The following is a 27859-nucleotide window of genomic DNA, read 5'->3' on the forward strand; positions in this document are numbered from 1 at the left end:
AAATGGGAGAGGCAGGACTTTCAGCATGATCTACGTCAGAAATAGGAATAAGTTCTATTTTAGCCCTTGGTGTCGCAGACGTTCGTTGGCACGCGCGAGCAGTGTGGGTGCAATAATTGAATAACATGGATTTCTAAATTGAATTTGCGACGCTCGCGCACCCGACATGACGGTCTGGTCAGCATGTAAGCCTTGAGACAATTGAGACATTGATTGTGTACACTGAGTGTGCAAAATATGAGGGATCTCTTCCTAATATTGAGTTGCACCCCTTTTTGCCCTCAGAACAGCCTCAATTCACTGGGGCATGGACTCTACAAGGTGTCGGAAGTGTTCCACAGGGATGCTGGCCCATGTTGACTCCAATGCTTCCCACAGTTGTGTCAAGTTGTCTGGATGTCCTTTGGGTGGTGAACCATTCTTGATACACACGTGAAAATTGCTGAGCTTGAAAAACCCAGTAGTGCTGCAGTTCTTGACACACTCAAACTGGTGTGCCTGGCACCTATTACCATAACCTGATCAAAAACACTTTCATAATTTGTGTTGCCCATTCACCCTCTGAATGGCACACATACAGTATATTAGCAACCACATGCGGACTTTATCCTAAGTGCATTTCAAACGTCCTGTACTGTCAAGTTGTCTAATTTACCATCCTGAAGTGTTTAGGGTTTTTACACATTTTTTTAACCTGATGACGGGTTAGGGTTCCCATTTGGGAACGATCCCTTCCGACGTTAACTGGGACGTGGCGCATGGAACGCAAAAATATTCTTAGAAATATTTAACCTCCACACATTAACAAGTCCAATAGCTCAAATGAAAGATAAACACCTTGTTCATCTAGCCAGCAAGTCAGATTTCTAAAATGTTTTACGGCGAAAACATAGCACATATTTATGTCAAACCACCACCAAAGACACAGCTAATTTGAATTAGCCACGTTGAACAAAATATGCAATCAACAACCGCAGGATTAAAAGAAAAATAATTCACTAACCTTTTGAAAATCTTCATCAGATGACAGTAATAGGACATGTTACACAGTACATTTATGTTTTTTTCAATAATATGCAATTTATATCCATAAATCTCTGTTTACAATGACGCCATGTTCAAAAAATGCTACTCAAATGTCCGGAGAAATGATGATATCTGCCGGAGGTAACGTCAGATAACAAGCAATACACATCATAAACTTTGACTAAATATACATGTTCTACATATAGTTAGAAAGATACACTTCTTCTTAAAACCTCTTAAGCCTACCCCCTACTTTTTCGAACATTCTGTTAAAAATCGCGCAACATTTTGGCGTCCTGCTACTCATGCCAGGAATATAGTATATGCATATGATTAGTATGTGTGGATAGAAAACACTCTCACGTTTCTAAAACTGGTTAAATCACCGCTGTGACTATAACAGAGCGTCTGTTTCATCGAAAAGCGCAGGAAAATCTGATCACTGAAAGTGGAAAAAAATATCCATGCGCCACTTCAACCCATTGTTAAAGGTGAACCGTATTAAATGAGGCCGAGGTTGCAGTACCTACAGCTTCCACATGATGTCTAGAGTCTTCTCATTTGCTTCGGATTTGATTCTTGGTAGAACCGACCCAAGGGAACCGATTCCCTCCGACCTCCAACTTGATGTATTGGTTGAGTTTTTTCCGGACATTTTTTCCAGACGACCACCTATCGAATTTACATCGCCTCCTGATGATTTGTATTGCTTATTAACGTGTACTAATACCTAAAGTTGCATTAGAAAAGTATTTCGAAGTGTTTTGTGAAAGTTTATCGTCGACTTTTTAACTTTTAAAAAATGACGTTACGTTATGAAACGCTATTTTTTCCGTTTATCACACAGTCTTCATAGATCGATATCTAGGCTATATATGGACCGATTTAATCGAAAAAAGACCCAGTATTGATTATGGGACATCAAGGAGTGCCAACAAAGAAGATGGTCAAAGGTAATGAATGTTTTATATTTTATTGTGCGGTTTGTGTAGCGCCGACTATGCTAATTATTTTGTTTACATCCCCTACGGGTCTTTTGGGGTGTTACATGCTATCAGATAATAGCTTCTCATGCTTTCGCCGAAAAAGCATTTTAAAAATCTGACTTGGTGCCTGGATTCACAACGAGTGTAGCTTTAATTCAATACCCTGCATGTGTATTTTAATGAACGTTTGCATTTTAACTAATACTATTAGCGTTTAGCGTAGCGCATTTGCATTTCCAGAGCTCTAGTTGGGACGTCTGCGTCTCAAGTAGGAGCAAGAGGTTTTTAATGCAACCGCTGTGTTACATTTATTTTTAACGTTACAGAATTCGTTCACTAGGCTATAATATGAGACGGCGCTCAGAAATTAGCATTATGTCTCCTCTATCTCGGAGTCCACAGAAACCCATAATTAACACATAAATATTCCCTTACCTTTGATGTTCTTCGATCAGAAGACGTGGAAGGAGTTATACTTACCAAAAACTGCATTTGGTTTTCAAGTCTGTGTCTTTAGGTTATCAAACACGACAAATTCCAGTCGAAATGCAGGCAAAATTCTAGTGGATGCGCATCAAAACTTCAAAATTACATATTATATGTCGACTAAACTGGTCAAACTAAGTGCAGAATTGAGCTTTAGCATGTTCTAAACATACAAAACAATCCTTAGCGTGAACAGACAAACCTACATCGTTTGGTGAATCTTGGAACAAAGAGAGCTCCGGACCCGACGTGCGCATGAAAGTGCATGTATTTTCGCGTGACCCGGAGGTTTCAGCCCGCCAAAACTCTAGGGAGCGCGCGATTCTCACAATGGCAGGCCCCACTGAAAGGGGACATCGCGCTGAAGAGATAGGAACTTTTCCCAGATCTGTAGCTGGTTGGGAAGGCTGGGGGCGATGATGTCAAAGTTGTCCCAACTTTTCTGTTGCCAAGAGAGAGTTTGGAAGAATGGCTGCCCTGAGAGTTCTGCTTTACATAGAGACATAATTTGAACGGTTTTAGAAGCTTTAGAGTGTTTTCTATTCAATAATAATTATTATATGCATATATTAGCAATTTTTGACAGATTTTTTTTCTGTTTACTATGGGCACGCAATTCCTCCAAAGGGGGCAGTAGTCAGCCCTATCTTTAACATTAAGCATGGGAAAATAAAGCACGCAAAAGAGGAGACAGTCAAGACCATTTGGCTTTTGCTGATCTGCATGGGTTACATATGGAGGGGTGCTTCTTACCAATGTGTTGGCCCCACGAGGTGCTAACAAGGGGAGTGGCAGCCCAAACTCATACTCACAGTGACAATCTCAACCCCTTTAATTGGCGAGCACCTGTTCTACTTCAAAGTTAAGACTAAAAACTTGCAGATAAAGAGACATTTTGTGTTGAATCAACCTAAAATAACTGGTCAGTTAATTGGATTTAGTGTAACAGAGATGATTTGGAGAGCATCATTAAAGATTGGGAACTGGACCTTATGAGGAACCAGATAGTGTTACAATCGGCCCTTAGTAAATTACACATAATTGGACACAGACTTACTCAGAGTCTAGTTTAACTCGAGGAAATAGTGCTTTGTGCTAGGCAACCTGAGAAATTGTTTCTTTGTTATTTAACGTCGTCTCAGAGCATTTCATATTATTCTGTACTTACATCCTAAACACTCCATTTAGTATGATATGTCATGGTATGTATTAATTTGCGGATGTCCATCGTTCATTTTGTATGATATGTTATGAACTCCAATTTGTTGTGGCTAACGTTAGCTAAGTGGCTAAAGCTAACATTAGCTAGGTGGCCACTGTTAGCTATGCTAGGGGTTAAGGTTAGGGTCAAGGTTAGGGGAAGGGTTAGCTAACATGCCAAGTAGTTGTCCATGATGAGATTCGAACATGCAACCTTTGGGGTTTTAGACATTTGCGTTATACACCTACTCAACCACCCTCCTTTTGTTTTTGCCTTAAGTAACCTTCTTCTTCTTATGTAACCGCACCAAACATATTATACTAATTTGAGTGTCTCGGATTTACGTTTACTGTGCTACGTCTACTCCAGGCTGTATTATTTGATCCACTACACTTTCCCTTGTACTTTATCTTCAGTTCAAAATGTAGTGTCTGTCTCTCTCTCACTCTCCCTCTGGCCCAAGTTGTGTCACAGCCAATCACGTTGCTATAATTCAGCACTACTGATTTAATCCGCAATATTTTTAAAAGTAGGAAATGTAAATTCCCATAAGTTCAGTATTCAACTGAGATCAGCCTGTTGTAGAAAAATGAATACAAAGAGAAACCTGACACAAAATCAAATGGCTTGATGAAAAGAAAAGTTAACAATCTAACTTGTTCCTCTCAAGTAGAGAACGGGAACAAAAGTATGCAGGGGTTACAGTTAGCCCCAGGCAAGGAGAGGCCCATTGCTTCAGAACCTAACAGGGGTTCTCATTGAGGAGAAGAGTCACATCAGGCAGGTAAGGAATTGGCTGCATTTGAGGAGTGGCAGGAGGACCCATTAGAAGAACAGGGAACTATGACATTCAAGGGAGGAAAACAAGCATAAATTAGACCATAATTAATCCACAAGGGGGTGTGAGCAAGTGTGTTTTCCAAACTTTAATCACACAAGTCCAGCCATTTGCTTATGCATGCATCATTACACCTTAAAGCTGCAGAACGCCCTTTATTCAGACAGATCTTTGCAATAGGATGCTACGACACCCATCCAGTTATCAGCGATGCTCCACCATGGCACTTTGCGGCTATGGGGGCTTGTCAAGGTAGGTTCCCTGGATGAATAGGAGGCTCCACTGCTGTCCATGTCTGGTTCTGCTTCCTTTATCTCATCGCCATGGGTTGACCTCCATGCTGTCTAGTTGCTGAAGCGTCAGTGTCGATGCAAGGCTAATGTGTTACATCATGCGAATGAGGGTCAAGCCCTCCGTAAGTAGACAATGAACAATCTGTCATCAGAGGGGACTGAGTCACTCCACTCCAATCTTCTCAGGGCACAACACGGCCAAATAAGCAACAGTTCTGACCCAGCGAATCACATCACCATAGTGGGGTTGAGCTGCACTGTGCAGCCAGACTATGGTTGGGCCAAGTTACCTTGTGGGAGCACATACCGTGACAATCCTCGCAAAACACAGACAATGGGAACTCTCCAGGATTGTTAATCCTTGACCTTTCGGACGATCGTTTCACACTTGAGTGCTCCATGAGTGGGGCAGTAGCAGTATCATTTCCCTAAGGGCCATGTGTTTCTCTTTGCTCTCTCGACCCTCCCCAAAAGTCATGTTCTTTTCACAGAGCCAACCCAAAAAATGCAGCAATATATGATTTTATTTCACTCAAGGTAGTGAGTAATGGGACATTCCTTTCCCATTCTCCATACAAACCTTGAGTGCTGTGCTGTGAGTTCATGTGATAACCATGTACAAGAAGAATTGCCATTCATTTGAGCAGCGAAGTCGTCGACATTGAAAGACTCAATTCCAATGGGCGAAGACACGCACATACAGTACACACAATGCACTGTTTCAGTGATTCTCTCCTCACTTATTTTAACCTTAGAAAGAGTTGTGTGCCTGGTGGTGTCATTCTCCTCATCTCTTTATGGGCTAGCCTCTGAGATGAATTCCCCTGGCATGGAAACTCATCAGGGAGAATAATTGGAGGCCCTGCCGTTACTCTGATATACGGACCACAGGTCCCACTGCTGCATCTTTCGGACGGGACGCGTGCAAATCCCATGAACAAGACAAAATGGACTCCCTGATTTGAATGGTGACAGACATTCACAATGAAATCCTCCTATTTCAGGCCAAGGTCCATTCGTTTTCTTGGAGACCATCACAGAGTTTTTGACATACAGTGCTGCCTTGAATTCAATCAGCACTACAGTCAAGTCCACCGGGGCAGGAGAGACTGGAACATTAGACCCAAGGAGGACTGCATGGACAGGAATGTGAACTGAACTGATTATAGTGTATTAGCTTTACAAAGATTGTGTAGCTAACAGTGTATTTTTACTGTTGCAGTTACCCTGATTAAAGAGGCATGTGTACCATGCAGTCTGATGTGTCTGCCTTAATATCAAAACAGATGCTATGGGAGATTGCACTGCACACTTCATTTGCAGTGATGGGGCTGACACAGACACTTTGTCATTTGCATTGTCTTGGTAAGGAAGTTTGATTTGGTTATGTCCCTTTTTAATAGCTTTCTCTCTCTTCTCCTGTCCATGAAAGACACGGGGATATATCCAGCACATGTCCCTGAAAGACACAGGTAAATATCCAGACTGGGCAGTAAATTAATGAAAGTTCTTCGGATTACACTCAATCAACATAGCAGGTCAACCTTTAAAATGACCTTTCACACCGTGGCAATTTAACACCAGTACAGCAATATTGGATCATTCTCCATTGCAAATAATTTCCTGAATTAATCTTAAAATACTAAGGCAAATAGCCCAAGTCCTCCAGGAGTTTGATTGCACATCACTGCAGTGGTTGACATTGAGTAATTACAATGCAGAGTTATCCAATAAGTAGTGGTGCTTCATCATTCCAAAACAAACAAGTTTCTGCCTCGTACCAGCCCACTTTGTTGTAATGTCAGAGCAGTTGCCCTGAAGGCACATATGATACAGGGACTTTCATTGGAAACAGGGCAACAGCTATAAATAATGGCTATAAGGGGAAGGTTAGTGCCTTGCAGGATGCACAGAGCGAAAGGGCACCAGGCAAGCGTATTACCATCTTCCTCCACCATGGGGAATAGGGAAAAGGGTAATGTGCAAAGGGAAAGCTGTTGCTGGGATTCCCATTTGGCTTCCCACAGCAATCGATTAAAATTCAGCTGGAGTCATACATACGTGTGGGTAAAAAAAATATAGCCACGTTTTGCAAAGTCAACATTTTTGTTGTCGGCAACAGAGTATCTGCATTCATATAGTTCAGGTTCAGCAGTATGAGGTGTATCTCTCTATCTTTCTCTACCCACCCCCTCTATCTCTATGTTTTTCCACACACCCTACCTCTCTTGCCTTCTGTAATCTGTATCCATTTTTTCCACTCTCTCCTCTCTCTGACAAGCATGGGAGGAATCAGCCAAATCAGACCTGCAGACTGGGGATGGGTAGCTCCTTGGAGAGATGGCGCAGGTGCAGTTTGGAGCACCTGCAGCTGTCCCAGGAAAGACGTGTTCTGAGGATTGATTCATTGCACATCCTTCTCAGGAAACGTGAGCTAACCAGCAAAACACTGAATAAAGAGTGGGCTCCTATCTCTACCTTAGCGCCACAGTTAAATCCTCCATTATGGTTTTTCCTTTAGGGCACAGCCAAGTCGACGCTCTGACATTCTTCTTCTGAGGAAGGGCACTGTCCAACGGGTAGTCCAACGCTGCCTGTGAATCTCCCATTGTCTCAGTGGAGCAGATGTCTCTATTCCATTAGCCACAGTAATTAGCTGAATTAGCTCTCAGGTGAAGTGAGAAACAAAATCATAAACCAAGTCACACACTGGACAGGCTGAAGATGAGGAAATTTGGCTGCTGGGCCGAAACTCTCTGAACCGTGAATGACTAGAGAATAACACATGGCAACACCCCGCTGGCGATGATAATCTACCGTCCATGGTAACATCACATCCTCCCTCTTCTCCTCCTCCTGTGTTATTCAGCTGTAAGCTGCAGAAGAGATGTCTCTATATTTCTCCTGTCGCAGCTCGTCCCCGGACAGATGGCTCCATAGGGTCTTTCGGCGTTCTCCGATTGCCTGGGAAAGTTGAGGAAACGGGGGTGTTATGGCACGGGGAGAGAAAATATGAGCTCGGATGCCCAGGTGTACCACACTTTTAAAATTTAATTCCAGCCTGGCTCCATGGAGGCCGATGCAGTGGCTCACTTTTCATCCGGGCCTAATCTCATTATGGTTTTATGGCCTCTGCGACCGGAGGGGGACTCAAATCTTCACAAGTAGAACAAGCCACAAAATAGGTTCTCTCCAAAGCAGCAGACACCAAGATCGTACCCACCGAGTTCCAAACCTCACTTTATGTTCAACACAATTCTATAATAACTAAAGGTAACCACCACAGTTGGCAAGGCTTGTAGTTTGGTCATGAAGGGAAGTAGTGGGGAGTTTTTATATCAATCCATATCACAGTTGTTTGCTGTTCCGTAAAAGCCAAAATTGTTTCAAGCAAATTATGCCCAATTAGAGCCAGCCTGTAGAGGCTAATTTACTCAATATTCTGCTATATAGTGTGACTTGCTAACACAACAAAGCATGAGTAAATGTGTTGTAAGAGGGATAGAACAGCTTTTAGTTTGGCAAGAATGTGTTTTCAGTTCAGCTTTAATAAACGACATTCTTAAATGATGTGGTGACACAACAGGATATGATGACCGAAAGATTACAATTCCTTTGACGTCCAAACAAGACAGGACGTATCAACTACATACGTGCTACACCTTGTAGCCATGCAGCAATAACAATGTTTTGCGCATTTATTCATTGTTATTGTCATTTATTGGATGTTATGAAGAATTCCTTCATTAAACATACGGTGTGTGCTAAACAATTAGCTTGGGGTCATGATGAAAATAATCACTCTCAAATGCCAATAAAAGAAGAACGCTAATTACATTTTTAAAATTGTACCCTTAATACTGTATATTCTCTGTGAAACGTCCATAAGTTCAGGTTCATTGTTTTAATCTTCTAGCAGGTGGAGGCTCTTCCCCTCCCTCCCTCTGTCTCAGTCTAATTTAGTGTTGACAGCAGTGTGGAGTGGAAGATTTGCTCCATCTGTCTACGCACGCTGAGATGCTATTTTTAGCGTTGCGGCTGTGAACACACGGACGTGGATTGCTGGGTCCATTTCACCCTGCGGACAAGGCAGCCCAACATTCCACTGCACTCCCAGCACATACACACCTCTACCTTATCATTCAGACACATACACACGCTGTACTGAGGAGAATTCATCTACTGAAATGAATATACTTGTTCTGCCTTCAACCTGCACACCCCACTACACACACACACACACACACACACACACACACACACACACACATTAATACATACCCTGTAGCCCCATCTCTCTCCACACACAGACACAAAGACACAAGGCTGTAGGTCTGGATTGCAGGGCGTGGGTGGACATTTGTAGTGCTGAAAATCACTGTCATTGCCTGACATATCTCTCATTTGCTAAGTATCAGTGGGCTAACAGACATGCCTTGCAGTGGAATATGCTGTGTGCCATAACAATAAGAGGAATAAGCTACCTCTTTAACATTCCCTTCAGGGGGATAGAGTTATCATTTCTCAAGTACCCCAATAGAAGGGGTTTGCAGGCAGTTTTCAGGCTGACTGTCAAACAGTGAAGGCATATCTTACCTGCCTTCACGATTTCTCAATGCAGGTTTCTGGACACATATAGATATGAATAATTCCTATTGTAATGAGGCAATTTGTAAGGCTGGCGTGAGCCCATATTCTTTTGTCTCCTCTACCTTCAGGTGATTGACGGATTTTAAAATGTTACCGCCTCGCCCCACAGTCGTCTGACGACTTACCTGTCAGGCCAGAGAGAGAGACAGAGGAATAGACGGACGGTGGTGATAGAGGGGGAGGTGGGGAGTGTGGACGCTAGTGGTGGTGGTAGCAGCAGATTGGTCCAGTGACTGACAGATTGAGGCATTAGCATTCAGATCCATTCCGGTCCTTTGATATCTCCTTGCCGCAAGCCGACGGAACTCCGGAACCCATCCGCCACTCCACGGAAAGGCATTTGTAGGCATCCGGCGTCCTCACCATCCCACTTCCTCCCCTTCCCTCCCTCCATCTTGTCCGAGCTCCCTCAGCAGAACATGTGCCAGGGACTTGGAACGTGTGAAGAATCTGTTCCCTGCTCAAACGGCACTCCCAGGCTTCTCAGCAATGCAGACTGTCATTATGGGGAAGAAGTCCTTGACAACTTCCATAATTATTTCACAACGGACTACTAAGCCAGATACTTTACAGTTCTCCTGTATTACCACCTACCATTTGACTCGGAGTAAACAATCCCTCAAAATACAGTAGGGAGAACCACAAATTCATGTGGATATTATAAGTGAATAGGTCACTCATTCAAAATGTATTTGGGGGTGGAAGTAGCACAACATTAATATTCAATAGCAAGCGTGATGTTTTTTGTAGTAGGTGAGAGATATTTCTACCAAACAATATCATGAATCACAATAGAAACAATTAATGGAGAAAAGTTTGTTTGAGTTCAAAACATCTGTTATATAGAAGATGACTCACTTTCTAATTCCTATGGAGAGTCTGTGTGCCATCCCCCATCCCTGAGTAACTGAAAGTGATGAGTTGCAGCTTAGGCACCCAATATGTTCATGATTTCATCAGAAGGTAAATATGTTAATACACTAAAGCCTGTTTTACACAACATGCCTGATATTTAAAAAAAAATATATTTCACCTTTATTTAACCAGGTAGGCAAGTTGAGAACAAGTTCTCATTTACAACTGCGACCTGGCCAAGATAAAGCAAAGCAGTTCGACACATACAACAACACAGAGTTACACATGGAGTAAAACAAACATACAGTCAATAATACAGTAGAAAAATAAGTCTGTATACAATGTGAGCAAATGAGGTAAGATAAGGAAGGTAAAGGCAAAAAAAGGCCATGGTGGCGAAGTAAATATAATATAGCAAGTAAAACACTGGAATGGTAGATTTGCAGTGGAAGAATGTGCAAGGTAGAGATAGAAATAAATGGGGTGCAAAGGAACAAAATAAATAAATAAATACAGAAGGGGGAGAGGTAGTTGTTTGGGCTAAATTATAGATGGGCTATGTACAGGTGCAGCAATCTGTGAGCTGCTCTGACAGCTGGTGCTTAAAGCTAGGGAGGGAGATGAGTGTTTCCAGTTTCAGAGATTTTTGTAGTTCGTTCCAGTCATTGGCAGCAGAGAACTGGAAGGAGAGGCGGCCAAAGGAAGAATTTGTTTTGGGGGTGACCAGAGAGATATACCTGCTGGAGCGCATGCTACAGGTGGGTGTTGCTATGGTGACCAGCGAGCTGAGATAAGGGGGGACTTTACCTAACAGGGTCTTGTAGATGACCTGGAGCCAGTGGGTTTGGTGACGAGTATGAAGCGAGGGCCAGCCAACGAGAGCGTACAGGTCGCAGTGGTGGGTAGTATATGCGGCTTTGGTGACAAAACAGATGGCACTGTGACTGCATCCAATTTATTGAGTAGGGTATTGGAGGCTATTTTGTAAATGATATCGCTGAAGTCGAGGATCGGCAGTTTTACAAGGGTATGTTTGGCAGCATGAGTGAAGGATGCTTTGTTGCGAAATAGGAAGCCAATTCTAGATTTAACTTGGCGATTGGAGATGTTTGATGTGAGTCTGGAAGGAGAGTTTACAGTCTAACCAGACACCTAGGTATTTGTAGTTGTCCACATATTCTAAGTCAGAACCGTCCAGAGTAGTGGTGCTGGACGGGCAGGCAGGTGCGGGCAACGATCGGTTGAAGAGCATGCATTTAGTTTTACTTGCATTTAAGAGCAGTTGGAGGCCCGGAAGGAGAGTTGTATGGCATTAAAGCTCGTCTGGAGGTTAGTTAAAACACAGTGTCCAAAGAAGGGCCAGAAGTATACAGAATGGTGTCATCTGCGTAGAGGTGGATCAGAGACTCACCAGCAGCAAGAGCAACATCATTGATGTATACAGAGAAGAGAGTCGGCCCGAGAATTGAACCCTGTGACACCTACATAGAAACTGCCAGAGGTCCGGACAACAGGCCCTCCGATTTGACACACTGAACTCTATCAGAGAAGTAGTTGGTGAACAAGGCGAGGCAATCATACACAAACATCAGGGCTCTATTCAATCAATTTCGTGGGATTTAAATTTAAAGGAAAGGAAAGGCAAAGGGAATACGTATTTGTCACATGCGCAGGAATAGAACAGGTGAAATGCTTACTTACAATGCCTTAAATGTCTTACTCACTTCGGCCACGGAGAGCGTGATCACACAGTCATCCAGAAGAGCTGGTGCTCTCATGCTTGCTTCAGTGTTGCTTGCCTCAAAGTGTGCATAAAAGGCATTTAGCCTGCCTGGTAGGCTCCTGGTTGGAAAATGTACATACGATCACTGTGGGGGCAATGTCGTCGATGCACTCAATGACTGAGGTGAATAATTTTACTGAGGTACCCAGAATAGTTCTTGCTCTAAGCCAATCTGTATTCCATATAGAGTGATTCGCATTGGGGTATTTATTTGACCTTGGAACATGTTTAAAACCCAAATTGAATGCAAATCTCAGTTAAATATGAACATTATTAATGTTTAGACAATTGTTTTTCGTTAATTGTTATTGACACTTTTCTACTATTACGTAGGGGACTTTTAGTTTGTAAATTTCCCAATTCTGTGACACGGAAGTATTTTTTAGGGTTTGTGACGAGACATTCACCAATCAAATGCCCAACTTGTGCTGCCACCGGACAACGAAACAAATACGTTAAGCTAAGTGATGAGTTAAATTACATACTGCATCTACCTCAATCATTATTTGAAATAATTTAGGTGACTTCACAGCAATTGCTAGCTAGCCGAAATGTAGCTAGCTAGCAGGCTCAGCTCAATACAAATCCCCCTAGCCATGTCTTATAGTCCCGTCGTGAGATTTGTGAATGAAAAGAGGAATATAATCATATGAAATTAATGGAGTTTCCCATCTTCCCATTTGGAATTTCTGGCATAGCACATAAATGCCCTTATCCAGAAGATGTAGCAGACATGCTAATTTTCTTTGTTGTCACTTTAAGGTTGGAACAAATACGCAGTACCTCCAGCAGGAAGAGAGGCAAGAACCATTTGTCTGCTAACTCAGAGACAAGCTGCCCAATTCACAGCCCCGTGTAATATTCAATGTAATTGCACAGCTGGACTTTTTGAAACTTAATGTATTGGTATTGTTAAAAAAATTACAAATCAAAGAAAATGTATGGTTTAAACATACTTTAATGTTTATTTGTTTTAGCTGTTAGTGACAATTCCCTAAGTGTTACTACGTTTGTGTTTACATCATTTAGCCTTTATGTATGTGTTATGAATGATCAAAGGTGTCTGACTTGATAGTAAGTACAGCTTCATATGATATAAGGCATTTATGTATGTGTTATGAATGGCCAAAAGTGTCTGACTTGAAATTAAGTACAGCGTCATGCGATATAGTCTTGATGGATGTGTTATTAATGACCGAAGCTGTCTCACTTCAAGCGAAGTATTTCAGGTTATTAACGTTCAGCTGATTTATGAAGGTTCTCTCATGATCCACAGGTAACTGTAGGGTGTGAGAGGTATTTAAATGGGTTGATGGCCCTGCAAAGCTTGCATTTGTATGTGTGCCTGTGTCAGAACCAAGATGATTTGGAGTAGTCCAACCTGAGACTACCGCACCAGGTAGTCCTCTTCTCTTCCCATGCTGGAGACCAGGGCTTGATTACAACCTGTTAGACTGGTGACAACATTTTGTGGCTGTGTCAAAGACCTGACTGGGCTCAGCACCGCACGGTATGGCTAGCTTTTGTTGTGTGCGTGGTTGTTTACTGAGGAACCAGAAGAAAGCCACTTTCATTTTCATTCGTTTTGAGGCTTTCACCAAGGTAAAGTGTTTCTTGGTGTAAAATCGTCCCCAGGCAATTGCACACACAGCACATACAGTAAAAGCCTGGGATATCAACCATTCAATGTTTGCCTTAGTGGGAGTGACCATAGAATTCTATAGGAGTGACCTTACTGAGTAAAGTATTTGTAATCGTCATGACTTAACACAGTCAAAAAGTCATAATTATTGCTAAACCCTGCCCCATTTCTAAAATGTATCGTCTTAAAATGTGATTTTATACCTAACCCTAACTAATGAAGGCCAGGTTTGATGCTTTGGTATATCAGACTTACAGTGTATTTAGGCGGAAGTGTCTGGGAATGAGATTAGGTTTATTGTGACTGTAATACTTTACTTGACACCCAGCTGACATAACTTGTCATAACCTATTATAATATGGTCATAACACTGTCATGACATATATTGCATTATTTTATGGATGGTTATGACACCTACATGAGTGTCAAAACCCACAAAACCTACCACACAAGGAAAAACATTTCATTACACCAACAAAAAATGATTGACCATATTAAAGTATCATTGTAATTGCGCACACGTTGATGTCAGACATGCACCTATCCCAATGCTCTGTTGCTGATGACTGGGATGAATGCAGGAGCAGGACAAGACATCCTCTTTTTGACTGATGACTGATATGAAGGCATGTACGTGATAGGCCTATCTGGCTTATATGATTATGATGGCGATAATGCTTCTTGACAGTGTCATAAAGTGTATTTTCTTAGTCCAACTAAAGTGACAGAGGATGGTAATAATGCTTCATGACAGTGTTGATTTTTTTGTTTTTTAAATGTAATGAAAAAAAAACATGACTGTAAAGAATTCATTAGAACAACAAAGGATTTTTTTTAAACTTTAAATTGAAAGGAAACTTCTTGGTAGGGATAGAGCTAACTTGAATAAATCAAGATTTATGACACTTATGTAGGTGTCATAATCAGCCATAAAATAACACAATATATGTCACAACAGGTGTAAATATATTGATCATGACAGTGTTATGACCATATGTTGACAGGTTATGACATATTATACAATGGGTGGCTCTAATCCTGAATGATGTTTGGTTAAAACTGCATTCCAGCCGGTGTCTATTCCACAAGTTATCACCGGCTAAATCGATGACGTTCAAATGCCTTTTATTCTGTTCCATCTGACTGCGCAATCCACTGTCTCATCAGCCCAGTCAGGCAATTTGTAAACTTGATCTCCACTATAAAAAGCATCTAGACATTATCTCACATTTCTTTAAGACTAACATTTAGTTTTCAACAGCGGAGATTTGTATAAACCTTATTGTCTGTCTCTCCGACATTTGCAACATTGTTTCAATATTCAAATTCGATCCCTACTGTCCAATAGTAATGAACATGTCGGGAGTTGCGACAAGACAGACAAGCAGGCAGCGTTTCTCAGCCAGTCGAAATCATGAATCAGCTGGCATCATTTTTATGGATATATACAAAGAAAAGTACATTTAAAAAAGGTCAAACTAAACGAAGTGCAGCTAGTTTGCAGTCTTTCCAGCTTCAGTTTGAAGTGTTTGTGTTAGCTGTGTTGTTGGCTAGCTCCTCTAAACAACATTGTCCTGATGGGTGAGCACATTTTATATTCCAAGCGAAATAGCTCCTTGTTAGCTCATTGCTATGGATGTATCCAAATAAATGTCACATGAAAGCAGCTTAAACAAATGCAGATCAGGCTACTTTGCTGTTATTCTGGCTGCAGAATTACTGTTATTGACCCGACTGGAAGTTAGCTGTAATTGACTAGCTAGCAAGCAAGGGATAAGAACTTCGCCAGCCAGTACGGCAATGGAACAAAAAGACTGAACGACTGGGTCGCGTCTCTGGCAACCAAACCGATAGTATGAACGACCAGCCAGCTTGGGTAGCAATGATAGATTTGTGTCGAGACTATGTCTTTTGGAAGGATGAAACAGTACGAATACATTTATCAAAATAATGTTTTTAATGAATATATGTAAATCATTATTTGAATATGTTGGTAACCCGTTTCATAAGAGTGATAATGCCCTCGAAGCTGGTGTTTGGAGGATATATTGGGACGGAAGAATCAGAATTAGTTAGGGAACATTGATAAATAAGATGTTTTATTTACATAATAATGCTTACGTGAGATATGTCATTAGAATGTCTTCTTTTGGATAATACTGTTGGCAGTTTGCAGTTATCCCTTCTCTGCTAGGGCTTAGTCACTAAGGCCCAGAGAGGGGAGATGTCAGGCTTGTCTTCACATGTCAATGTATCTCTTAAACTATGTGATGCTATGAAGAATATCAGAAGGGGAGGAGGACAGAATGGAGGCTTGTCTTCTTATGGGAATGTGTCTGTAACTATTGTATGTCCTCTCTGAGGTTGCCCTTATCTTGATTTAGTATATGACCTAAGAGGCTCACTGTCTTTTCTGATCTTGTCCAGGAGGGGGTGTATTTGAGATGGGAGTATCTAGAATTGACAATTGATATATGCCATTGGATGAGGTAATGGTTTGGTACTATGTTGTACCAAGAACGAGATAAGAACTTCGTTTAGGAGACCAAACTGAACGATAATTTATAGCTAATGCTATCTGGCTATGGGATACTCCTCTTTCAAGTAAAAGGTTCTTTGTGAACTGTTCCTGAGATCTGTGTTTCGTCATGTGAGTTGAGATGGGTGTGTCTTGGCTATAAATTATACTAAGAAATGTTTTGTAAGCACTCTCAGAGAATTCATTTATAGACACTGAATTGATCTGAGAGTCACAGGGCTATGGTGAAGCTCATATATAATTAAAAGTTGGACTTTATAATATAACTCTGACTTGTGTGTGGTTTGCTCTCTCATTATTTGGTAATACAGGAAATTTCCACGACACCTCTGACACCGCCAGGTATAGAGGTCCTGGATGGCATGCAGCTTGGCCCCAGTGATGTACTGGGCCATACACACTACCCTCTGTAGTGCCTTGCAGTCGGCGGATGAGCAGTTGCTGTACTAGGCAGTGATACAACCAGTCAGGATGGTCTCGATGTTGCAGCTGTAGAACCTTTTGAGGATCTGAGGACCCATGCAAAATATTTTCAGTCTCCTGAGGGGGAAAAGGTTTTGTTGTGCCCTCTTCACTAGGAGCGCCGTCTCTGGGTGAGCGGTTTCCTGTTTGCTTATTTCTTTATACAGCTGACTCAGTGTGGTCTTAGTGTCAGCATTTGTCTGTGGCGGTAAATAAACAGCCACGAAAATAATAGATGAAAACTCTCTTGGCAAATAGTGTGGTCTACAGCTTATCATGAGATACTCTCCTTCAGGTGAGCAAAATCTAGAGACTTCCTTAGTTGTTGTTTATAAATGTACACAGACCACCCCTTCTCATCTTTCCGGAGTGTGCTGTTCTATCTAGCTGGTGCTGAATGTTTTCCATGTCGACATTCAGCCACGATTCGGTGAAACACAAGATATTACAGTTTTTGATTTCCCACTGATAGGATATTCGTAATCGTACCTTGTCTAATTTATTGTCCAATGATTGTATGTTGGCAAGTAATATTGATGGTAAGGGCAGGTTTCCCACTTGCGAGGCACCCCCACCCCCCCTCCCCTTGTGTCCTCTATACATTTGCCTTCTTGGTTACAGGAACAATCGTGGCCATCTTGAAGCATGTGGGGACAGCAGAATAGGATAGGAAGAGATTGAAGATGTCCGTAAACACACCAGCCAGCTGGTCTGCGCATGCTCTGAGGACGCGGCTAGGGATGCCATCTGGGCCGGCAGCCTGGCGAGGGTTAACACGTTTAAATGTTATACTCACGTCGGCCACGGATCAGGAGAGCCCACAGTCCTTGGTAACGGGCCGCGTCAGTGGCACTGTATCGTCCTGAAAGTGGGCAAAGAAGGTGTTTAGTTTGTCTGGAAGCAAGACGTCGGTGTCCGTGACGTGGCTTGTTCTCTTTTTGTAGTCAGTGATTGTCTGTAGACCCCGCCACATACGTATCATGTCTGAGCCGTTGAATTGCGACTCCACTTTGTCCCTATACTGACATTTAGCTTGTTTGATTGCCTTGCGGAGGGAATAACTACACTGTTTGTATTCGGCCATATTCCCAGTAATTTTTCCGTGGTTAAATGTGGCTTTCAGTTTTGTGCGAATGTCACCATCTATCCACTGTTTATGGTTAGGTGTTACTGTTTTCTTCCGTCGAAGGAGAGTCGGACCAAAATGCAGCGTGGTTAATTCGATACATGTTTAATGTAGACAAAACACGATCAATACAAAACAACAAATGGAACGTGAAAACCTATACAGCCTATCTGGTGAATACAAAACACTGAGACAGGAACAATCACCCACGAAACACTCAAAGAATATGGCTGCCTAAATATGATTCCCAATCAGAGACAACGAGAATCACCTGCCTCTGATTGAGAACCGCCTCAGGCAACCAAAGACTTTGCTAGAACACCCCACTAAGCCACAATCCCAAAACCTACGAAAAACCCCAATACACAAACACACCACAAAATAAACCCATGTCACACCCTGGCCTGACCAAATAAATAAAGAAAACACAAAATACTAAGACCAGGGTGTGACATTAGGGTAGGTTTTAATAGTCACATAGGGTACAACTTCTCCTATGCACTTCCTTATAAACTCACTCACCGAAACAGCGTACAAATCGATATTATTCTCTGAGGCTACCAAGAATATGAACCAGTCCGCGTGATCTAAACAATCTTGAAGCATGGATTCCGATTGGTCAGAACAGCGTTGAATAGTCCTTGTCATGGGTACATCCTGTTTGAGTTTCTGCCTACAGGAAAAGAGGAGTAAATGGAGTCATGGTCAGATTTGCCGAACGGAGGGCGGGGGAGGGCCTTGTATGCATCGCTGAAGTTGGAGTAGCAGTGATCCAGTGTTTTGCCAGCGCGAGTACTACAATCAATATGCTGATAGAATATAGGTAGCCTTGTTCTCACATTTGCTTGGGAGATAATACCATCGGCAATTGATTGTGTGTCACGGATCCCCCCAGTACTGCTGCTCATTCTATTCACAAGTTCCGGAGGTCTACGTCACCGGATTTCTAGGCTTCACTGAACGGGATTCATTATCATCAACACTGGACTGTCTTGTCTGATTACACACATCTGGTTCCCATTTCCCCAGATTAGTATGTTATATACTAATTCTTGACTACTTCCTGTTAAGGCAAGGGCTGATTTCAAGGTTTTACTGCTAACCTACAAAGCCTTACATGGGCTTGCTCCTACCTATCTCTCTAATTTTTCCTGCCTTACATAACTACACGTACGCTTTGGTAACAAGATGCAGGCCTTCTTACTGTCCCTAGAATTTCTAAGCAAACAGCTGGAGGCAGGGCTTTCTCCTATAGAGCTCCATTTTTATGGAATGGTCTGCCTATCCATGTGTGAGACGCAGACTCGGTCTCAACCTTTTAAGTCTTTATTGAAGACTCTCTTCAGTAGGTCCTATGATTGAGTGTAGTCTAGCCCAGGAGTGTGAAGGTGAACGGAAAGGCACTGGAGCAACAAACTGCCCTTGCTGTCTCTGCCTGGCCGGATCCCCTCTTTCCACTGGGATTCTCTGTCTCTAACCCTATTACAGGGGCTGAGTCACTGGCTTACTGGTGCTCTTCTATGCCGTCCCTAAGAGGGGTGCGTCACTTGATTGGGTTGAGTCACTGACGTGATCTTCCTGTCCGGGTTGAAACCCCCCCTTGGGTTGTGCCATGGGGGAGATCTTCATGGGCTATACTCGGCCTTGTCTCAGGATGGTAAGTTGGTGGTTAGAAGATTTCCCTCTAGTGGTGTGGGGGTTGTGCTTTGGCAAAGTGGGTGGGGTTATAGCCTGCCTGTTTGGCCCTGTCCGGGGGTATCGTTGGAAGGGGCCACAGTGTCTTCTGACCCCTCCTGTCTCAGCCTCCAGTATTTATGCTGCAGTAGTTTGTGTCGGGGGCTAGGGTCAGTCTGTTATATGTGAATTTAAGTATGCCTTCTTTAATTTTCTCTCTCTTTTTCTCTCCTTTCTTTCTTTCTTTCTTTCTCTCGGAGGACCTGTGCCCTAGGACCATGCCTCAGGACTACTTGGCCTGATGACCCCTTGCTGTCCCCAGCCCACCTGGCCATGCTGCTGCTCCAGTTTCAACTGTTCTGCCTGTGGCTATGGAACCCTGACCTGTTCACCGGACGTGCTACCTGTCCCAAACCTGCTGTTTTCAACTCTCTAGATACAGCAGGAGCGGTAGAGATACTCTGAATGGTCGGCTATGAAGAGCCAACTGACTCCTGAGGTGCTGACCTGTTGCACCCTCGACAACCACTGTGATAATTATTATTTGACCCTGCTGGTCATCTATGAACATTTGAACATCTTGGCCATGTACTCTTATAATCTCCACCCAGCACAACCAGAAGAGGACTGGCCGCCCCTCATAGCCTGGTTCCTCTCTAGGTTTCTTCCTAGGTTCTGGCCTTTCTAGGGAGTTTTTCCCAGCCACCGTGCTTCTATAACTGCATTGCTTGCTGTATGGGGTTTTAGGCTGGGTTTCTGTACAGCACTTTGTGACATCAGCTGATGTAAGAAGGGCTTTATAAGTACATTTGATTGAAATTTGACATATGTTCCCTCAGTCTTTGTCGTTTATTGTTCCCGTGTCCGTTGGTCATGTCACAGGAAGGCCAAAAAGATCATCAAGGACAACAACCACCCGAGCCACTGCCTGTTCACCCCGCTACCATCCAGAAGGCGAGGTCAGTACAGGTGCTTGGACAGAGAGTCTGAAAAATACCTTCTATCTCAAGGCCATCCGACTGTTAAACAGCGATCACTAACACAGAGAGGGTGCTGCCTACATACAGACTTGAAATCATTGGCCACTTTAATAAATGGATCACTAGTCATTTTAATAATGCCACTTTAATGTGCCACTTTAATGTTTACATATCTTGCATTGCTCATCCCATATGTATATACTGAATTTTATACCATCCATTGCATCTTACCTATGCCGCTCTGTCATTGCTCATCCATATATTTGGGGCGGCAGGGTAGCCTAGTGGTTAGAGCATTGGACTAGTAACTGAAAGGTTGCACGTTCAAATCTCTGAGCTGACAAGGTACAGATCTGTTGTTCTGCCCCTGAACAGGCAGTTAACCCACTGTTCCTAGGCCGTCATTGAAAATAAGAATTTTGCCTAGTAAAATTTTAAAAATACAATTTCTATGTATATATTCTTATTCTATCCCTTAGATTTGTGTGTATTAGGTAGTTTCTGTGGAATTGTTAAATTACTTGTTAGATATTGCTGTACTGTCGGAACAGAGAAGCACAAGCATTTCGCTACACTCGAAATAACATCTGCTAACCATGTGTATGTGATGAATAGATTTGATTAGATTTGATCTCGGGCCAATATATCCTCCAAACACCGACTTCTTGGGTATTATTGCTTATTTATGATATGGTTACATCACGTGTTATGACACTGGGTTTTACCAACATGACATCACTTTAGAGTGCATGCCATCCCTCTACACACATGTTTATATCATATTCGACATAGTGGCTTAATTTGGCCACATAGTTATGCCATTAACCCTTTATAAAGCATGACATATGGTTATATATGCTTTGTAACACATTTATGTAGTGCTTATGAAGGAATTATGAAGGCTTTATGAAGCCTTTATAAGCGCCATTTCAAATGTCATCCTATTGGTACATCCGTAACGCTTCAGCGATACATATTGACCTATAGTGTTTAACACCTTACACTCGTGGGGATTGGCCTATATGGATCGGGCTAAATTGAGTGTTTTTTTACAAAATAAAAATGAAAAGCATATGCATAACCATGGTACTCTACAAATTGAAATAAAACAGTTTGTAGATAATGGGAAAGTTATTAGACCAAAGGTGAGTACACAACTGTTCACCTGATACAAGTCTGAACCCAAGCATTACACTGCTGATGTTATGTGCATTTTACATTTACTGTACTTTTAGCCGCATTTATTTATAACAAAATCTGAAAATACTCTGGATACATTCAGTAACATGTTAAGACTATTCCTTGAGTGAGATGACTAACTGTTGTCTCTAAGTGGCCACACATCTCTCCAATGTGTGCACAGTTCCTAAGCAATTGCAATGCACTTTTATGGCTCAATGATGAGTCTTCAACTACAAGGTACTTTTTTGAGCTCTCCTTTCTGTGCCGTTGAGGAACTAGGACAAGCACACTTGTAGTTGTTTAGTTGGAACACAACCCTGTATCCCTGCCATCACATTAATACTGCTGTTGTTTACGCAATTCAACAATGGTCCATCAAAAATCACAATCTGGGTCAGGTGGTCATGATTTGAAAGCTTGTTGTATTGCAAACATGACAAGCTAAGTTCTAAAATGTGATCTTACACGAGGCAATTCAGGGAAACGGATCTTAATTTTGGTGAGAATCGAGTCATGAGTGCGTTCAGGTGCCTGTGCCGCAGCAAATTTTCTTCACAATAAACAAACAGGCATTCTGTTCAGAACAACCCAGGATATGATGACATGTCATCTTGTAACTGTACATCAAACATAGTGGTCATAAACATTGGCACTGTATATGACATGAGTTTTATGATTTGGAGATGTGAAGTGCACATTTGGACTCATGGGTGTTTGGCTTGCTTGTATGAGGTCATAGAGGTATTTATTATAATCCTCAATGTCTCATCTTCACGCATTTCCCTCACTCAGATTAACAATTGTTTTTGCTAAATTAGTGGGAGTGATGGGGCACTGGCTTGTCGCGTGCGGTGCTGAAGTTCAGAAAGGCTCTCAGTCAAAACCCATACAGAGCTGTGAAGCGGAGAGCCAGAGCTCTGACGTCATGTATAGCAATGCTACTGTACAGCCACTACGTTCCAAATTAGCCGTTTTACATGCCAAAATATGTCATTTTGTAAAGGGCTACGTACAAAAGTGTTGACAAAACCCTTCCTACTTTGCCATTGACTGTTGATATGAATTGTACACTACTCAATAATTCACTACAGTATAATTCACTACAGTTCACTACATGCACATGCATGTGTTGACATTTAAATTCTGCCACTGTCACACCTTGGCCTTAGTATTTTGTGTTTTCTTTATTATTTTGGTTAGGCCAGGGTGTGACATGGGTGATTTATGTGGTGTGTTTTGTCTAGGGGTTTTGTAGGTTATGGGATTGTGTTTAGTTAAGTATTCTAGGTAAGTCTATGGAAATAGCCTGGAGTGGTTCTCAATCAGAGGCAGGTGTTTATCGTTGTCTCTGATTGGGAACCATATTTAGGCAGCCATATTCTTTGGGTATTTCGTGGGTGATTGTTCCTGTCTCTGTGTTTTGCACCAGTTAGGACTGTTTCGGGTTTACACGGTTCTTGTTTTTGTAGTTTGTTCATGTATAGTTTTTCTTATTAAAAAAACCATGAACTTCAACCACGCTGCATTTTGGTCCGCCTCTCTTTCACCAGAAGAAAACCATAACAGCCACATTGACAACCAGATTGCCTCGGAATTACCTAGTTCATGATTACTGGGGTTCTAACTTTTTACCCAGAAGAAGAGGGCCAGGCAAAATATTTCCTATGTTCAGACATCTACAGTTATTTTCTTATGTCTTTGTTTGTTTTTCACAGGTGCAGCGTACTTATTGGAATTGATGAATTGGGCTGGAGAGACTCATTGAAGACAAGAATATCAACAGGGAGGCTACATAGTCATGTCCACATGAGGCTGTGATTAATTGTTTAATTATGTTCTGTTAGAAGATTAAAGGGGCCTAATTGAATCGTGTGTGTGGCTCTGTGGAGCTCGTGGGCCAAGAGAGTTGTTAGGATCATCGCAATTCTTGTTGAGCCATTTGTCATTCATGCACATCCGAGAGTCTTCTCATGTCTCTCATTAGCACTATTTGGGACAATTATCCAGTATGAGATGAATGTACAAATAAACATGATCACCTGTGTTCAAAGGACAAAACGAAAGGTGTTCATTAGCATCCTCATGGAGAGATACGCATCATTACCATCAACATTCATTCTTACACTGTCAGAAGATCCTCTATTTGCTTCAATCCGAGAGCACATTTGTACGTATTCCTTTTCATCAGGAAGATGAGCAAGAAAATGTAAACCTATTCGTGACTAAAGAGGCATGCCGATTATGACATTGCCAGCCTCAATGGGGATTTACACCAAATAACCTGGCTCCTTTTTGCTCTGATGAGAGTTGCTTTTCGGGACAAACTGTGTGTGCACAGCACCAAAAAGTCAAATAAATGTCACCAATATTCATTAAAATGACTTTCACGGTGACTGTATATAAAAGAGGAGCTCCAGAACAGTAGTTGATTGGATGTCCTGCCTCTGCAGGCTAGAGAACAGTCTGCCAGTCAGCCATTGTTCCCTGATGTACTCTGAGCTGAGCTGTCTGTGGAAGCGGCTGTGATACAGTAGCTGTAACCACTCTAATGTGAATCCCGTTTCTTTGTTGTGTGTTAAATGTTTAATTGTTAACTGTGGAGGGGCAATGCCATGTCAGCTGTACATCCTCCCCATGAGCGGTGAAGAGAATTGCTCCCAAGCTCAAGTACAAGTAGTCTCCTTCTTTGAAATCCCCTTTGGTACTGGTGTTCATGTAGACCTCCCGCTAATCTTCTATACCAGTGGTTCCCAAACTTTTTATTGTCCCGTACCCCTTCAAACATCCAACCTACAGCTGCGTATCCCCTCTAGCACCAGGGTCAGCGCACTTTCAAATGTTGTTTTTTGGCCATCATTGTGAGCCTGCCACACACACACACACTGTACGATACATTTATTAAACATAAGAATTATGTTGTGACGTGACAAAGAGCTCTTATAGGACCAGGACACTAATAATCAATCATTTTGCTTTTTATTTAACCATCTTACATATTAAACCTTATTTGTTCATCTAAAATTGTGAATAACTCACCACAGGTTAATGAGAATGATGTGCTTGAAAGGATGCCCATAACTATGCAATGTTGTGTTGTATTGGAGAGAGTCTCCTTGTTAATGCAGACAGAGAAGAGCTCCAACTTCTTAATCATAGCCTCAATTTTGTCCAGCACATTGAATATAGTTGCGGAGAGTCTCTGCAATCCTAGATTCAGATCATTCAGGTGAGAAAAAACATCACCCAGACAGGCCAGTCGTGTGAGAAACTCATCATCATGCAAGCGGTCAGACAAGTGAAAATCATGGTGAGTAAAGACAACTTTAAGCTTGTCTCTCAATTCATAAAAAAGTGTCAATACTTTGACCCTTGATAACCAGCACACTTCTGTCTGTTGTAAAAGCGTTACATGGTCGCTGCCCATATCATTGCATAGCGCAGAAAATACATGAGAGTTAAGGGGCCTTGCTTTAACAAAGTTAAAGTTTTCACTGTAGTGTCCAAAACGTCTTTCAAGCTGTCAGGCATTCTCTTGGCAGCAAGAGCCTCTTGGTGGATGCTGCAGTGTATTCAAGTGGTGTCGGGAGCAACTGCTTGCATGCGCGTTACCACTCCACTGTGTCTTCCTGTCATGGCTTTTGCGCCATCAGTACAGATACCAACATGAGCAGCAGCTACGTTTGGCTACATACAGATCGTTAGTGGAATTTCCGCGAGAGAGTAATAGTTCATGTGATTGGATGTTAATTATTTGACTGGGCTACATGTACTTGACATTGTGATGTTGCTTTGCTAAAAACTAGATGATTTAATTATCTTTTTGGCAGTGTAACGAGGCTACTCAGGCACGAAAAAAAAACCTCACCCAAATGTATAGCCCCGTTGAAAAATATAAATAGAATGTTTGAAAAAAAAATGGTTAAAAAACACATATCCCAGTTTGGGAATACCTGTTCTATACCATCTCCCTTGGAATGACAAGCTTCTTTACATCTTACACATCTTCATACATCAATTCTGAGACAGCTTAAAAACCTTTATCTCTGACAGTGGTTGTTTGTCTCTCATGAATTAATCATTGGAGTTTTATGTACCTGGGTGAAATGAGCCTCTGCTGCTGTGCTACATGACAGGCATCCATAGTGGTGTGCCTGTGTAGGCATGATTAAAATGAGTGATAGGCAGAGAGAGGGCTGGCGCTGCAATCAAAGACATCAAATGGGCGATCGATGGTGAGCCAGAAAGAGGGGGTCCTGGGCGCTATGCTGATTGACTTGGAAAAAGAGGGCTAAGTTACAGTGAGCATGATGAAACACAAGCATGGGATTTTCCCTGTGTTTCTATCGATCACATTGAGATGAAGCTCTCTGTCCTGTCTACTAATTATTAGCTGAGTCTGTCGTCATAACTGTGTAATTAGTACCTGCTAGCTCTCTCTCTCTCTCTCAGCAATATAATAAAAAGCTGAGGGAGTTGAGTTGCAATCCACCTTCCACGACTGCACTGCTCACTTGACAGGCATTAACTCACATAGCAAAGGCATCGCTGTCATTGTTGCTGTCATTTGTGTATAAGGAAAACAAACCTAACAGATGGATAAAGCCCCATTTCACTTGAATTTACATTGACGCAAAAAAATTCAGCATGACTGATTATTCCACAACGTGCCTATTTAGCTATATACCCAGTTTAGATCACAGGTACATACAGGTCTTGGGAATTATAAGGATGCTAGCTACTTAGTCCAGCATGTTTCTAAGATAATCTCTGGTGGACAGATGCACATAACAGAAATGATAGCAGCACCTGTTGACAGACTGTGGGATGCGACGGCTAACGAGGAACTTTGTTCCAGTATAAAGATTTGTTGTCAGTGATCAGCCGACAAATCAAGATTTCGTAGTTTTTCACAACTTTCGAATTTAGTAAGGGAAACAGATCTATGGCCAATAGACTTGCACGAAACTGGCTGAGAGTTTCTGCTTAGAGGGGTGGAGACTTCGCTAGTCTCCTTAGTATAGTTTCTAACACGTCTTCCCTCATGAACTTAATCGAGCATCTGACGCAATTATGGAAGATTTTAGTTCTGGTTGTTGTTGGTCAATTTCTTCAACAGATGATCAGATCTATATAATTATCAAACGTATCTATTGGTAGTAGAAAGGAAACACAGACTATTTGTTTAAGTATTAAAAATTATCCTTTAGTAATACAATTGCAGGCAGAAGTTGGTACGGATTACAGTATATGATAGCTCTCCCCAGGTTCTGCAAAGTGTCTAAGGCATCCTGTAACTTATATAGCCTCCCCAGTTCCCCTTGTGTGACTTTCCCTGGCAACAACATTTTAATAAATCTAACCTCCTCCTGACAGTAATTAAAAGCCCAAAAGTGGGTTTGACAAGGTGAACGAGTCTAAGCATCTTCTGACAGCTGGCTGTTTTCATCAGGCCTGCGGCAGCTTTGTTTTCTAAGATAGCCGGTCATATTCTCAGAACCTCGGTGGGGCCCAGACAGCCACGGTGGGGCCCAGACAGGAGGAGTATGAGCGTAGGCGGTTTCCGCCTTCTGATATTGTCTGAAGGACACAACACTCAAAACAGGTGTTAACAAACACGCACAGAGGTCTCTTACAGTTTATCATAACACAATTTATTAACCCTTTAAAAGGTATGAGGCCTTGGTTTAACCCCTTCAGTGTCCACGATTAAAGATACCACTAGCATGCAGAGCGATAGGTGCACCATTCACCATTTAACTAAATTGCCCCCCAGCAATAAAAGTGGAACATGCCCCATCTGTTATGAAGTATTAGATAGAAGATACTGCAGAATCTGGTGTTTACAATGTGTCACAGCCAAGAAAAGCTCGGGACCATTTCTCTGCATTTGATAAATAGGCAGGATTCTTTAATTGTATATCTAATGTGACACCTCCGTTATATTGGAGTTACACTTTGAGCCGCACAGATATGTGCCCACTCCTGCATGACAAGACTGATCACAACGCTCCACGGACCAATTTGAATGATCAACGTCTGCACGATTCAGTTTCCAATAGTTGATTAATATTTACCTTGCAAATGTTTTATGCAGGAACAGCATTACCATGGCCTTAAATGTGAAACAGACTTGCAT

This window comes from Oncorhynchus tshawytscha, linkage group LG13, assembly GCF_018296145.1.
Source record: "Oncorhynchus tshawytscha isolate Ot180627B linkage group LG13, Otsh_v2.0, whole genome shotgun sequence".
In the NCBI taxonomy this organism is placed as follows: domain Eukaryota; kingdom Metazoa; phylum Chordata; class Actinopteri; order Salmoniformes; family Salmonidae; genus Oncorhynchus; species Oncorhynchus tshawytscha.